The sequence below is a fragment of the Triticum aestivum genome, chromosome 5A (assembly GCF_018294505.1).
Source record: "Triticum aestivum cultivar Chinese Spring chromosome 5A, IWGSC CS RefSeq v2.1, whole genome shotgun sequence".
Lineage (NCBI taxonomy): Eukaryota > Viridiplantae > Streptophyta > Magnoliopsida > Poales > Poaceae > Triticum > Triticum aestivum.
The window spans coordinates 562,304,327-562,318,849 of NC_057806.1; the positions used below are offsets into that span (position 1 = coordinate 562,304,327).

Genomic DNA, 14,523 nt, shown 5'->3' on the forward strand with positions numbered 1-14,523 from the left:
TGGTCGTGCAGAACAAGGCCAAGAGGCACATCGTAATGTACGTATCCAAGATCTCAGATGTTGACCGGGCGATAAGATCGAAGAGCCACGTTTGTCAAGCGCTAGCTCATACCCCTCTTTATCATTGTTACTCACTCCCAAAACAGTGTGACTTGACATTTAAAAAAAAAACAGTGTTGACTTGATAATTACGCACCACTAAATTTTAAGGACATGTTAATTAATTAACAACTTATTATAACTTTGTCAGGTTAATTAGCTGAAGCGCATGCAACATATCAGCTTAACTAACTGGATCACCCATCTGGACCCCCCCCCCCCCCCTCCCCTCCCCAAACAAAAACCATACTCCCTCAGTCACAAAATAAGTGTCTCAATCTTAGTACAACTTTAGTACAAAGTTCTATCTTAGTAAGTCAACTAGAAGGTTTATCGTAAGTCAAATTTTGTGATGTGTGGCCGGCTATATAGAACATTATTATATGAACATTTGCAGTGCCAATTATATATATCATAGACGCTATTTCAGGATAAATCTAATGGAATTGGTGATATTTTTAAGTAAACGTGGTTAAGGTTTATAAAGCCGACTTAAGACAAAACTAATATAATATGCACTATATTTTGGTAAAAAGGGGGTTTCTAGCCAACTGACAAATAATTAAGTCGGATATACATTTCTTGACGCAGATGTTCCATTACATCACTCGTATATGTGTCCACTTTCATGATTGAATAATATATTGCAATAATCAAACCAAACAAAAAAAATATTGTCGAACAATAGGAATAGATACCTCAACAGATTATTATTACAACATCACAAAGAATTTTCATCACAACGGTGTCCAAAGTGTCCTTGGATTCATCAGGCTTCTATGAAGATGCCCAACCATGATTGCAACAAGCTGCCGAACCAGAAGACCACCTGTCCAACATGATAAAGAACGTTTTTGTCAACCTCCTAATTTGGTTGCTTTTACTAGGGTCTGCTCGAACATACATATATATCATTGAAAAAAATATTCCTGAACTATATATGGAACGCGTAGTGTCATTTCACAATCCTAACCAAGGTAGTTAACAAGATAATGATGTCTACCGATCTCCATTGTACCAATCTTGAGTAGAAAATTAACAAAGGTGAAACTAGACACTCATTTAAGGATTTACGTCCGTCAACTAAGAAATACTCCGTCCGTTCCAACGTGTCTAGATACATCTGTGTCTATATAAATCCAAGTCAACTAATTTGAAACGGAGGGAGTAGTTATTTCTTCGTCAATATTGAATTAGATCGGATCAATTAACAGTGTACAGATTGAATAGTTGACAAGATACACATGCATATATAAGCTAGCAAAATCCTGCCGGAAACAGGAGGCTGGACAAAACACATGCATAAGCTAGCTCACGGTGTAGTACACGTAATTATTGGCAACATACGTTACATGAAGAGCCAGATGATGGTTGCGATGGTGGTGGCGATGACGAGGAGCTACTCCATGGTAGCCGTGCCACCGGGGGGAGGTGGCAGCGCCTCCCTGTCGATGGCCGCCACCCTCATGTGGACCGTGTGCACGGCCACCACTAGTAGAAAAAGAGCCTTCAGTCCCGGTTCATAAGGGCATGTACAATGGTGCTATCTTAGGAGTGCCACGTAAGATAAATGATGAGGTGGAGGAGAGAGAACTATAAGAAAAGGCTTGTCTTCTCTTATTTAAGATAAGACAATAGATGATCCCTTAGCACAATTTGTCTCACCATGTTTTAAGGAATTGCTAGTTATTGAAGATAAGGCTAAGATATAATCCATTGTAGACATACTCTTTTAAATTCGGATGTAACTTTTCGAGTAGATGATTTTTTCATATAAAAAACTTTTTCAGCCGAGTTAGTATGCAAAAGTTATGCCCATTTTTACAAATTTCAGAGAGATTTTGCAAATAAAGTCAAAATTCACATTTACAAATTTTCCCAACAACTAGACCACATATCACATGGGAAACTTATTTTCTTTTATTTTTTTGACATTTCCATCATTTTCTTTTATTTTTTAAAAAACTGAAAAGGCGATCCACCCGGGGGAGGGGAGGGTAGAGTTTGAAAATGGGACCTTTAGTACCGGTTCATGGCACGAACCGGGACTGAAGTCTCAACCCCATTAGTCCCGGTTCGTGCCTCAAACCGGGATGGGACCTTTAGTCCCGATTTGAGGCACGAACCGAGACCAATGATTGTGGGCCAGGAGCGAGGCCCATTGGTCCCGGTTCATCTCATCAACCGGGACCAAAAGGTCCAGATGAACCGGGACCAATGACCCACGTGGCTCGGCCGGCCCCCTGGGCTCAAGAACCGGGACCAATGGCCCCATTGGTCCCTGTTCTGGACTGAACCAGGACTAATGGGCTGACCCGGCCTGAACTAAAGCCCTGTTTTCTACTAGTGACGAAGAGCGTCAGTAGCATGAGCGTGAGAGCTCTGCCAGGCGGCGTGTTCCCCGCCGGCCGTTCGGCGACGGAGTTGATAAGCGCGGAGGAAGCCATGGATAAGAGCTGAAGAGCTATCATACGATCGAGTTCCTCCGCCATTCTCTCAGCCGTTGTCTGCTGGCCGGCGCTGGGATGTGTAGTCGTGTCGGCCAGACCGTCCGTGATTATATGTAGCGACAGCACACAGCTGAACGATCGGGTACCACAAGATGCCAAGTCAACGTCGTCTGACTCCGGCCGGCACATCCACAAGTGCATGCTACTGGACAGAGACTGGTAAGGGCAGAAGGTTCGGCAGGTCCGTCTCCGTACGGGATGCAATTGGATCGGGGGTTCCTCGGCCATATCAACGTGGCCTGCTACGATGCCACCACGCGTTGTGTAGGCAAGGAGGCATTGGGTGTCACTGTCTAAGAATTTTCTTTTGTCAAGTTTCTTTTTTGCGAGTAGCGTGTCACTGTCTAAGATAATCAGATTTACTCGTCGATTGTTCGATCACTTCAATGCATCAAGGTTTTGGGTAGTAGGAATTTTTTAGGGTTTTGCTGGAAAAACAAGCAAGAAAGCGAAAGACTTGTTGGTTGTCTTGTGAGAAGATGACGATGTATAAACATACAGGCGACCTGGTTTTCAGGGACATGGAGTTTTCCATTCGCACTTTTGGAATTCCGATGTCAAAATCAATATACTTTCCAGATTGGAGAATTTCTATCTGCGTCACCATCTTACGTATGGCGAGGAGTATTTGACAAAAAACTACCACATTAGGGGTTGCCGTCCCACAGAACTACCACATTCAAAAAGGTGACTGATAACTACCAAAAAATTTTAATTTTGTGACTAAAAACTGCCACTTTTGAAAAATGGTCAGTTTAGACGATTTGAGCATGTTTATGACATGCGGGACCCATCTGTCAAGGCTGACGTGGCGGCAAAGTCAACTTCGTTCATTTTGACCGTTGAGCTGACCGTTATGACAGGGACCCGATTGCTTTTACGAAAAAACTGAAAAGGACTTGATTGCTTTTTTATAAAACTTGCAAGGATCTGATTGCTTTTTTAAAAGTTATAGGAACCTGGTTGTTTTTATTTTTTTAAAGGGACCGACGTATGGGCCCCACCTGTCATAACGGTCAGCTTAACGATCAAAATAAACGGAGTTGACTTTGCCGCCACACCAGCCCTGACAGGTGGGTCTCGCATGTCATAAACGTGCTTAAATCGTCTAAACTGACCATTTTTCAAAAATAATAGTTTTTAGTCACAAAATTAGAAATTTTTGATAGTTATCAGTCACTTTTTTGAATATGGTAGTTCTGTGGGACGGTAACCCCTACTGTGGTAGTTTTTTTGTCAAATACTCGTATGGCGAGCAATGGGGGTGAGAACGGGATACTGAAATGTGTTGCGTCTGGGCTTAATAGGCCGCATTTGCAATGGTGCTACATCCCGTGTTAGGTCCCTAATTGCACTATGAGGGGAAAAACCTTATTTGCTGAGTGTCATGCTGTTTGACGAGTGCATTTTGTTGGGCACTTGGTAAACAAGGCCATTGTCGAGTGCCACGGACAAAATAGTCCGCAAATATGTGTTTTGTGGAGTGTTACACTCGGCCAAGAGAAAACTCTCGCCAAAGCGGGCTTTGGCAAACAGATAAAAAGTAACAAAATAACATTTGTTCATTTGGATTTTTAATGGCAAATTTTTAAATTTTGAGTTTATTTTTTGAAAATACCGATGCATATTTTGACAATCCCTCCGTTGAATTATCTTATTATATTAGAGAGATGATCCCATATTTATTTCATATTTTTTTGATAACTGTTAAACCGTTAAAAGTTTAGCGACCCTTAACTAGTTCTGTGGCAAGCTATGGTAGACACAGTTTTACCTATATAGGAAAATGGTTGTATACTCCTGAGAGTACATACTCCCGCTCCTCATATACCACATAGATGAATCTTTTATACCTCTTTATTATTTTTAATATCCTTCATTATTAACTACTAGATACCTTAAAATGTTTTTCATGAAAAAAATTATGTGACTCTACATATTTTAAAGATTTACATATATACTAATTTGTTCGTATGTGAAAAAGGTATATTGCAAAAAGTATGAGAAAATTGATGTTTTTTCCACAAAACTCGTATTAGGGTATCTTAGAATATTTAATGAAGTATATTAAGAAAGATAATAAGGTATAATTGAAGATGAGATATATAGGGTAACGCTATTCTAAGCGTGAATGTAGAATAGCTTATTCTACACCCCCTAGTAACGCTATGTACAAAAAATAGTAAAACGGTGTACAAAATGTACTAATTTGGAAAAAAAATATCAACTATGATTGTAATTTTACTACATTTTTCATACTCTCATTTTTAAACCGCACGCACACACGTCCTAGCGGGTAACAGACGCCTGCCCGTTTAGTCTTTGTTTAATTATATTTAACCTAATTAAACAATTCGATACGGACTCAATTATCTCCCTGACTCAAACAACTCCCGTGACAATAGGTATCTTCGTTACCCATTAATACCTAGCTAGCCAGGCCGGCTCGGCCGACGTCGGCGCTCACCGGCGGAATCAATCATTGGTGATCTCCGGTGGATTTAATCCACAAGATACATCAGCGTGCAGCTCATCTTATGGCCATCGAAGCACATCCTACTGAGAGGTGAGCTGATCGTTAATTAATTGATCTATCGGGCGGCAATGAGCTGATCATTTCCTTCACATGCATCTAGCACCTCAACCGGCTGATGGATCAGAGAGCACGACACAACCGGACTTGAGGTTGATTGGAATCTGGGGTCAACGATCTGTTCTTGAACTTTTTGTGCATGCCCGGCTAGATCTGCAACATATTTCTATCCATTGATCATAATCCTCTTGCTTTGCTTCCAGATCTGAAATAAGAATATACGGTCCCTTTGAGGAGATGGGTCTCATCGTTTGCTGATGTTAATTCTGTGAACGGAAGAATATTTGTGTGGTCTATGGTTGTCACTGGAGGCATGCGGCTTAGGGCGTCTAGAACGGAAGAATCAATTCAGTGGCTTCTGGTGGTCAGTTGAGGGTGGCAACATCATGCGTGGTGTGCCTGTCGATCTCCAACGTATTCTCACGGTCATATGGCCAGCGGCACCCAGCTAGCCGTAAACTGATTACTGGTATACTTCTTAATTACTTCTGCTAGTGGATAAATGATCAAATGTACCCAGCTGTTGTTTCGTCTTGGGAAATTGGTATACCCAGCAAAAGGAACAGTAGCTCCGGTTGCTAATTTACTGTGTAGAAACTACTAATTTTATTAAAGCTAGAGGATCCTACCTGTTTAGTTGTCGAAGAGTACACTACCTTGCTCCCTTTATGTTAGTATCAGTTTACTCAACTTGCTGCTTTAATTTTCTATTTGTAAAAGGGCATATGCACTTCCCTCTTCAACGAGTGCTTCATTTTGCTTTGCAGAAGCCTTATGTGCTTGATGCTATATAAAAAGAATTTAATACCCCCAATGTTTCATCTGGTTTCTTGCTCTTTTACCTATACTATTGTTTGCTCAGTGCCATACAAAGTGTACACGTTTATCTTCATTCTGAATACTCCTTAGTTTGTAGTTATTTATATTTCTAAGTGAAGTATATTAATAACAATAGTATATGTTCCTTTACCCAAAAAAGAGTCACAATATGTGGTATATACCCCATTAAAAAAGTATATACTAATTAAAAAAGTATATGCTTCCAGACCAAAATAGTAGTAGTATATACTACAATTTAAAAATGTACATACTCAGCTACAAAAAAAATTATATAGTCCATACCAAAAAAAGTAGTATATATTTGTGGTGCAGAAATAGTACATACTTGTATTTAGAAAAAGCTCTATAAACTACAATGCAGATAGCAGTATATACACTGATGTGAAAAAAAGGAGTTCTTCCATAAGAAGTGGTATATACTCACATAAAAAAGTATATGCTTCCAGACCAAAAAAAGGAGTATATAGTATAATATAAAAAACAAGTATATACTTATACTCACATAAAAAAAGTAGTAATGCTCCTTACCAAAAAAAATTAGTATATATTGGCCATGCACAAATAGTACATATACTTTCCACACAACAAAAAAAACATACTACACATACTTTGCATGTAGAAAAACCTCTATATACTACAATTCAAATAGCAGTATATATACCCTACAAAAACAGAGTACGATCTTTCATAAGACGTGGTATATACTCACGTGCAAAAAATAGTATATATTGGCCATGCATATATTTTTTATATAAAAGTGCTGAACTACTAGGCTCATGGTAGACTTGAACGAGCGCAACCTTATCCATTTAGAAGGATCCCTCGAATATCTCTGTTTGTTCACGCATGCATGCAATTGAAAATCATTTATTCAGCCGGTGCAATAATCAGTAAATAGATCTAACAGCCGATCTAACAACCGCTAGCCTGTTTAGTCTATAGGAGTACATACACTTGGGAGTATAAAACATATATATTCGTCACCCTGGGTGAGGCATAGTTATTCTTCACCCCCTCTATTTTACCATCAATGCACCGTAAATTTACATTCCGTAAGTTTTGTCTTATTTCCGACGCAAAAAGGGACCGTAAGAAAATATATAATCGCGCGCCGTAAAAAATATTTTATGTTATGTAAAATTACAAACATAAAAACATAGTCTAAAATATACGTAAACTGCAAATTTTCTTGTCTTATGACCTATATTTTTATTTTCTTATGTCAAATTTTACGTAGTGAATCAATAGGAATGTAACTATTTGAATTCGAAATGTAATTTAATTATGAAATGATCGTAAGATTATCTTGGGTGAAGAATAACTTATTCTGCACCCTGGTTGATGAATAGTAACATGGAGCCCTTTATTTTGAGTAGGGCATTTTGGAGACCGAGCTCCATGGAGCCCTTTATTTTGAACAATTCAAAATTCATAAATTTTAGTTTCAAAAAATTCTGAAAAAAATACACATGTATGCAAGGATGTGAAGTGTATGTGTGAAAATTTTCAGGATGAAATACCTTGAATTGCGAGCTGTACAAAAAATCCAAAATCATGGACTTTATAGATGAACAGTACATATGCTAAAAGGCCTCCGATTTGTCTTTTTTGTGCAGCTCATATTTTGATGTATTTCGACCTGAAAATTTGCACACATGTACATTATGTATCTAAGTATATGTGTATTTATTTTCAGGATTTTTGAGAAAGAAAAATTTGGATTTTAAAGTTTTCAAATAAAGGGCTCCATGGAGCTCGGTCTTCTTTTGGCATTTTCGTACTGTTCATCTCTATTTTGACGTCAAAATCAATGCACCGTATATAGTGGCAAGCTATGGTAGACTCTTTATTTTGACGTCAATGCACCGTATTTTTAGATTCCATAAATTTTGTCTTATTTCATACGTAAAAAAGAAAGTAAGAAAATATATATTCGCCATAAAAAATATTTTATGTTACATAAAATTACAAACGTAAAACATAGTGTAAAACATACATAAAATACGATATTTATGGTCTTATAACGTATTTTTTTGTTTTCTTATACCAAATTTTACGTAGTGTATCAATATAAATATAAATGTAACTATTTGTATTCCAAACGTAATTTATTTATGAAGCGGTCGTAAGATTACCTCGGGTGAAGAATAACCTATTCTACACCCTGGGTGATGAGTAGTATCACTCTATATATATAGGATTTCATTAATTTTATACCTCATTTTTCATATACATGTAGTTCAAAATTCAATATTGTTAGGTAATAGCTAAAAATGCAATTCATGTCTTAAAATTGGTAAACGGTTCCAAAAATACGCCAAAATTTGGCATCAGTCACACAATGCAGTATTTTCCATGTGGGAAATGAGGTATGTTTTTGATAAATATTTGTTCCTCTATTTAAGTCATTTAGTTCATTTCTAGGCATTTAGTCAATGTAATTCAAATTTGAACTGTAGGTGTGTGAAAAATCCTACTTGTATTCTTTAGTATAATTTTATGCCTTATCCAAGAAAGTAAGAGGAATTCCAAACATCAGGGTGCCAAGACTCAACCCCAACATGGAAGTTATTGTTTTTTTAGTTCCAAAAATGCAAAAAAATTCTAAATGATATGAAACGTGGCGTGCTGCCATTATATGATCTAAATAGACCGTGGTAAAAAAATTGTGAAGGTTTCGCAAAAATTGTCTCACACACTGCTTAGAAACCGAACCATCTCCGAGAAACAATCTAGGTTTGAGAAGGAACAAATCAGGTTTGAAGGCAAAGTGCTAGTTGATCCATCCTTTGATGATTGAAATGTTTGTATGCTCAACATACACCGTTACATGTTTTATGCTCAACATACAACATTACATGTTTTATGTCAGAATTTAGCACTTTTTGGGGTTCGTTTGCTATATTTTAGTCATTCAATACATCTCTCATTTAGTGAACATAATTCAAATCTGAATCAAAAAGTTGGCAAATTTGGGTTAAAATCCTACTTGTGTTCTTGCGTATATGTTTACTCCTTATGCAAGAAAATAAGAGTATATTCAAACATTAGGGTGCCAAGACACTCTACCCCGAAGATGAAGGTTATTTGGTTTTTAATTCTAAAATATGCAAATGAAGTCTAAAAAGCATAAACCTGGCATGGTGTCCTTATATAACCATAGTAGACCATGGTAAAATTTGATAGTCTCGTAAAAGTTGTGAAGTACACTTTTTAGAAATTAGACCATTTTCGAGGAAAAATCTAGGTTTTAGGAGGAAACGGGTCAGGCTTGAAGGCAAACTGTTGGTTTTTCACAATTTGACCTTGAAATTGTTTTATACACTCAACATACACCATTACCTGTTCCATGTCAAAATTTAACATTTCTGGGAGGGTTGTGTGATATATTTAGTTCATTTAATTCATTTATAGATTTTTAATGGATATAATTCAAATTTGAACTATACATGAGTGAAAAGGTGGCAAAATTGGGTTTAAAAATCCTTCTTGTTGTTTTGATTGTATAGCTAGGTCTTATCCAAGAAAATAAGAATAATTACAAACATTACTGTGCCAAGACTCGGCCCTGAACATGGAGCTCAATGACTTTTTAATTCCAAAAAGTTCAAATGAATTGTGAAAAACATGAATCCTATCATGTTGTTATTATATTAAGTAATTAGGCTGTGATAAAATTTGAGAAGATTTCGCAAGAGATGTGACATACACTATACAAACGAACCATCTGCGAGGAAGAAATGAGGTTTCGAGAAGGAACGAATCAACTTAGAAGGCAAAATGACCATTGCTACGTTAGTTGACCTAGAAATATTTTTACACTAAACATACAATATTACGTGCTTGATGTCAAACTTTGACATTATTCAAGGTTTATTTTCTATCTTTAAGTCATTTAGTGCATTACTAGGCATATACTATATGTAATTTAAATTTGAACTACAATGGCATGAAAATTTTGACATACTTAGGATAAAAAGTACTATTTTTGTTATTGAGTCTATGTTTAGGACTTATCCAAGAAAAATAGGAATTAGAAACATTAGGGTGCTAGGGACTTGACCTAGAACATGGAGCTCAATGGTTTTTTTAATCCCAAAGAATGCAAACGGTTCGAAAATTATGAACCTTGGCATGATGACATTATATAATCTAAATAGGTTTTTGTCAAATGTGAGAAGGTTTTTTCAAAGAAGTGACTTACACATTGCTTATAAAACGAACCATCTCCGACGAAGAATCATGGTTTCGAGAGAGTCTGTTTTGAAGGTGAAGTGTTCTTTGCTTCATCATTTGTCCTTGACATTTTCTATGCATTGAAAATATACCATCAAATGTGTTGGGGATCGTAGCAGAAATTCAAAATTTTTCTACGTGTCACCAAGATCAATCTATGGAGAGACTAGCAACGAGAGAGAGGAGTGCATCTTCATACCCTTGAAGATTGCAATGCGGAAGCGTTACAAGAACGCGGTTGGTGGAGTCGTACACGCAGCGATTCAGATCGTGGTCAATTCCGATCTAAGCACCGAACAACGGCGCCTTCGCGTTCAACACACGTACAACCCGGTGACGTCTCCCACGCCTTGATCCAGCAAGGAGAGAGGGAGAGGTTGGGGAAGACTCCGTCCAGCAGCAGCACAATGGCATGGTGATGGTGGAGGAGCGTGGTACTCCAGCAGGGCTTTGCCAAGCACTACGAGAGACGAGGAGGGAGAGGGGTAGGGCTGCACCAAGAGAGAGATCAAATCACATCTTTTGGGCAGCCCCATACCTCAAGTATATATAGGGGAGGGGAGGGGCTGCGCCCCCTCTAGGGTTCCCTCCCCAAGGGGGGGCGGCAGCCCTAGATCCCATCTAGGGTGGCGGCTAGAGGGGAGAGGGAGAGAGGGGGGCGCCCTAGGGTGGGCCTTAAGGCCCATCTAGACCTAGGGTTTGCCCCCTCCCACTCTCCATGCGCCTTGGGCCTTGGTGGGGAGGCGCACCAGCCTACCTGGGACTGGTCCCCTCCCACACTTGGCCCACACAGCCTTCTGGGGCTGGTGGCCCCACCTGGTGGATCCCCGGGACCCTCCTGGTGGTCCCGGTACGTTATCGATAGCACCCAAAACTTTTCCGGTGATTGGGTCTTGTCCATCACATGATTCTCCTAATGATGTGATCCCATCATCAACGACATCCAATGTCCATGGTCAGGAAACCGTAACCATCTATTGATCAACGAGCTAGTCAACTAGAGGCTTACTAGGGACACGGTGTTGTCTATGTATCCACACATGTATCTGAGTTTCCTATCAATACAATTCTAGCATGGATAATAAAAGATTATCATGAACAAGGAAATATAATAATAACTAATTTATTATTGCCTCTAGGGCATATTTCCAACAGTCTCCCACTTGCACTAGAGTCAATAATCTAGTTCACATCACTATGTGATTGTAGAGAATCCAACACCCATGGGGTGTGTTCATATCTTGCTTGTGAGAGAGGTTTATCAGTCAATGGGTATGAACCTTTCAGATCCATGTGTGCTTTACAAATCTCTATGTCATCTTGTATATGTAGCTACCACGTGCTACTTGGGGCTATGCCAAATAACTGCTCTACTATACGAATCCGATTTACATCTCAGAGTCATCCGTATTAGTGTCAAAGTTTGCATCGACGTAACCTTTTACGACGAACTCTTTTACCACCTCCATAATCGAGAAAATTCCTTAGTCCACTAGTTACTAAGGATAACCTTGACCGTTGTCCTGTGATCCATTCCTAGATCACACTTGTACCCCTTGACTGACTCATGGCTTGGCACACTTCAGGTGCGGTACACAATATAGCATACTTTAGAGCCTACGTCTAAAGCATAGGGGACGACCTTCGTCCTTTCTCTCTATTCTGCCGTGGTCAGGTCTTGAGTTTTACTCAATACTCATACCTTATAACACAGCCAAGAACTCCTTCTTTGCCGATCTATTTTTGAACTCCTTCAAAATTTTGTCATGGTATGTGTTCGTTTGAAAGTACTATTAAGCGATTTTGATCTATCCTTATAGATCTTGATGCTCAATGTTCAAGTAGCTTAATCCAGGTTTTCTATTAAAAACACTTTTCAAAATAACCCTGTATGCTTTCCAGAAATTCTACATCATTTCTGATCAACAATATGTTAACAACATATACTCATCAAAAATTCTGTAGTGCTCCCACTCACTTCTTTGGAAATAAAAGTTTCTCATAAACTTTGTATAAACCCAAAATCTTTGATCATCTCATCAAAGCGTACATTCCAATTCCGAGATGCTTACTCCAGTCCTTAGAAGGATTGTTGGAGCTTTGCATACTTGTTAGCATCTTTCAGGATTGACAAAACCTTCTGGTTGTATCACATACAACCTTTCATCAAGAAAAAAACGTTGAGGAAACAGTGTTTTGACATCCTATCTACAAGATTTCATAAATAATGCAGTAACTGCTAATATAATTCCAACAGACTCTTAGTATCGCTACGAGTGAGAAAGTCTCATCATAGTTAACTCCTTGAACTTGTCGGAAAACATCTTAACGACAAGTCGAGCTTTCTTAATGGTGACACTTATCATCATTGTCCGTCTTCCTTTTAAAATTCATCTGCACCCAACAACCTTACGACGATCAAGTAGTTCTTTTCAAAGTCTATACTTTGTTTTATACATGGATCCTCTCTCGGATTTTATGGCCTCGAGCCATTCGTTGGAATCCGGGCCCACCATCGCTTCTTCATAGCTCGTAGGTTCATTGTTGTCTAGCAACATGACTTCCAAGACAGGATTACGTACCACTCCGATGTAGTACACATCCTTGTCGACCTATGAGGTTTGGTAGTGACTTGATCCAAAGTTTCATGATCACTATCATAAGCTTCCACTTCAATTGGTGTAGGTGCCATAGGAACAACTTTCTGTGCCCTGCTACACACTAGTTGAAGTGACGGTTCAATAACCTCATCAAGTCTCCACCATCCTCCCACTCAATTCTTTCGAGAGAAACTTTTCCTTGAGAAAGGACCCGTTTCTAGAAACAATCAATTTTGCTTTCGGATCCGAAATAGGAGGTATACCCAACTGTTTTGGGTATTCTATGAAGATGTATTCATCCGCTTTGGATTCGAGCTTATCAGCCTGAAACCTTTTCACATAAGCATCGCAGCCCCAAACTTTTAAGAAACGACAGCTCAGGTTTCTCTAAACCATAGTTCATACGGTGTCGTCTCAACGGAATTGTGTGGTGCCCTATTTAAAGTGAATGCAGTTGTCTTTAATGCCTAACCCATAAACGATAGTGGTAATTCGATAAGAGACATCATGGTATGCACCATATCCAATAGGGTGCAGTTATGATGTTCGGACACACCATCACACTATGGTGTTCCAGGCGGTATTAGTTGTGAAACAATTTCCACAATGTCTTAATTGTGTGCCAAACTCGTAACTCAGATATTCATCTCAATGATCATATCATAGACATTTTATCATCTTGTCACGACGATCTTCAACTTCACTCTGAAATTACTTGAACCTTTCAATAATTCAGACTTGTGTTTCATCAAGTAAATATACTCAGCATCTACTCAAATCATCTGTGAAGTAAGAACATAACGATATCCACTGCGTGCCTCAGCACTCATTGGACTGCACACATCAAAATGTATTACTTCCAACAAGTTGCTTTCTTGTTCCATCTTACTGAAAACGAGGTCTTTCAGTCATCTTGCCCATGTGGTATGATTTGCATGTCTCAAGTGATTCAAAATCAAGTGGGTCCAAACGATCCATCTGTATGGAGTTTCTTCATGCATATCTACCAATAGACATGGTTCGCATGTCTCAATCTTTTCAAAAACGAGTGAGTCCAAAGATCCATCAACGTGGAGCTTCTTCATGCGTTTTACACCAACATGACTCAAATGGCAGTGCCACAAGTACGTGGTACTATCATTACTATCTTATATCTTTTGGCATGAATCATGTATATCACTACGATCGAGATTCAATAAACCATTCATTTTAGGTGCAAGACCATTGAAGGTATTATTCAAATAAATATAGTAACCATTATTCTCCTTAAATGAATAACCGTGTGGCGATAAACATAATCCAATCATGTATATGCTCCACGCAAACACCAAATAACAATTATTTCGATTTAACACCAATCCCGATGGTAGAGGGAGCGTGCGATGTTTGATCACATCAACCTTGGAAACACTTCCAACATATCGTCATCTCACCTTTAGCTAGTCTCCGTAGCCTTTTATTTCGAGTTACTAACACTTAGCAACCGAACCGGTATTTATTACCCTGGTGCTACTAGGAGTACTAGTAAAGTACACAATAATATGATGTATATTCAAAATACTTCTGTCGACCTTGCCAGCCTTCTCATCTACCAAGTATCTAGGGTAGTTCTGCTTTAGTGACCGTTCCCCTCATTATAGAAGCA

The 14,523-nt window shown here is 38.7% G+C and overlaps 1 long non-coding RNA gene across 1 annotated transcript; it reads left to right on the forward strand.

The window, feature by feature from the left end:
- Window positions 1-5,000: 5,000 nt before the first annotated feature.
- LOC123107693 (uncharacterized) lies at window positions 5,001-6,016 on the forward strand. Its single transcript, XR_006451726.1, has 2 exons — window positions 5,001-5,175; window positions 5,246-6,016. It is a non-coding gene; the product is annotated as an uncharacterized lncRNA (long non-coding RNA).
- Window positions 6,017-14,523: the final 8,507 nt, after the last annotated feature.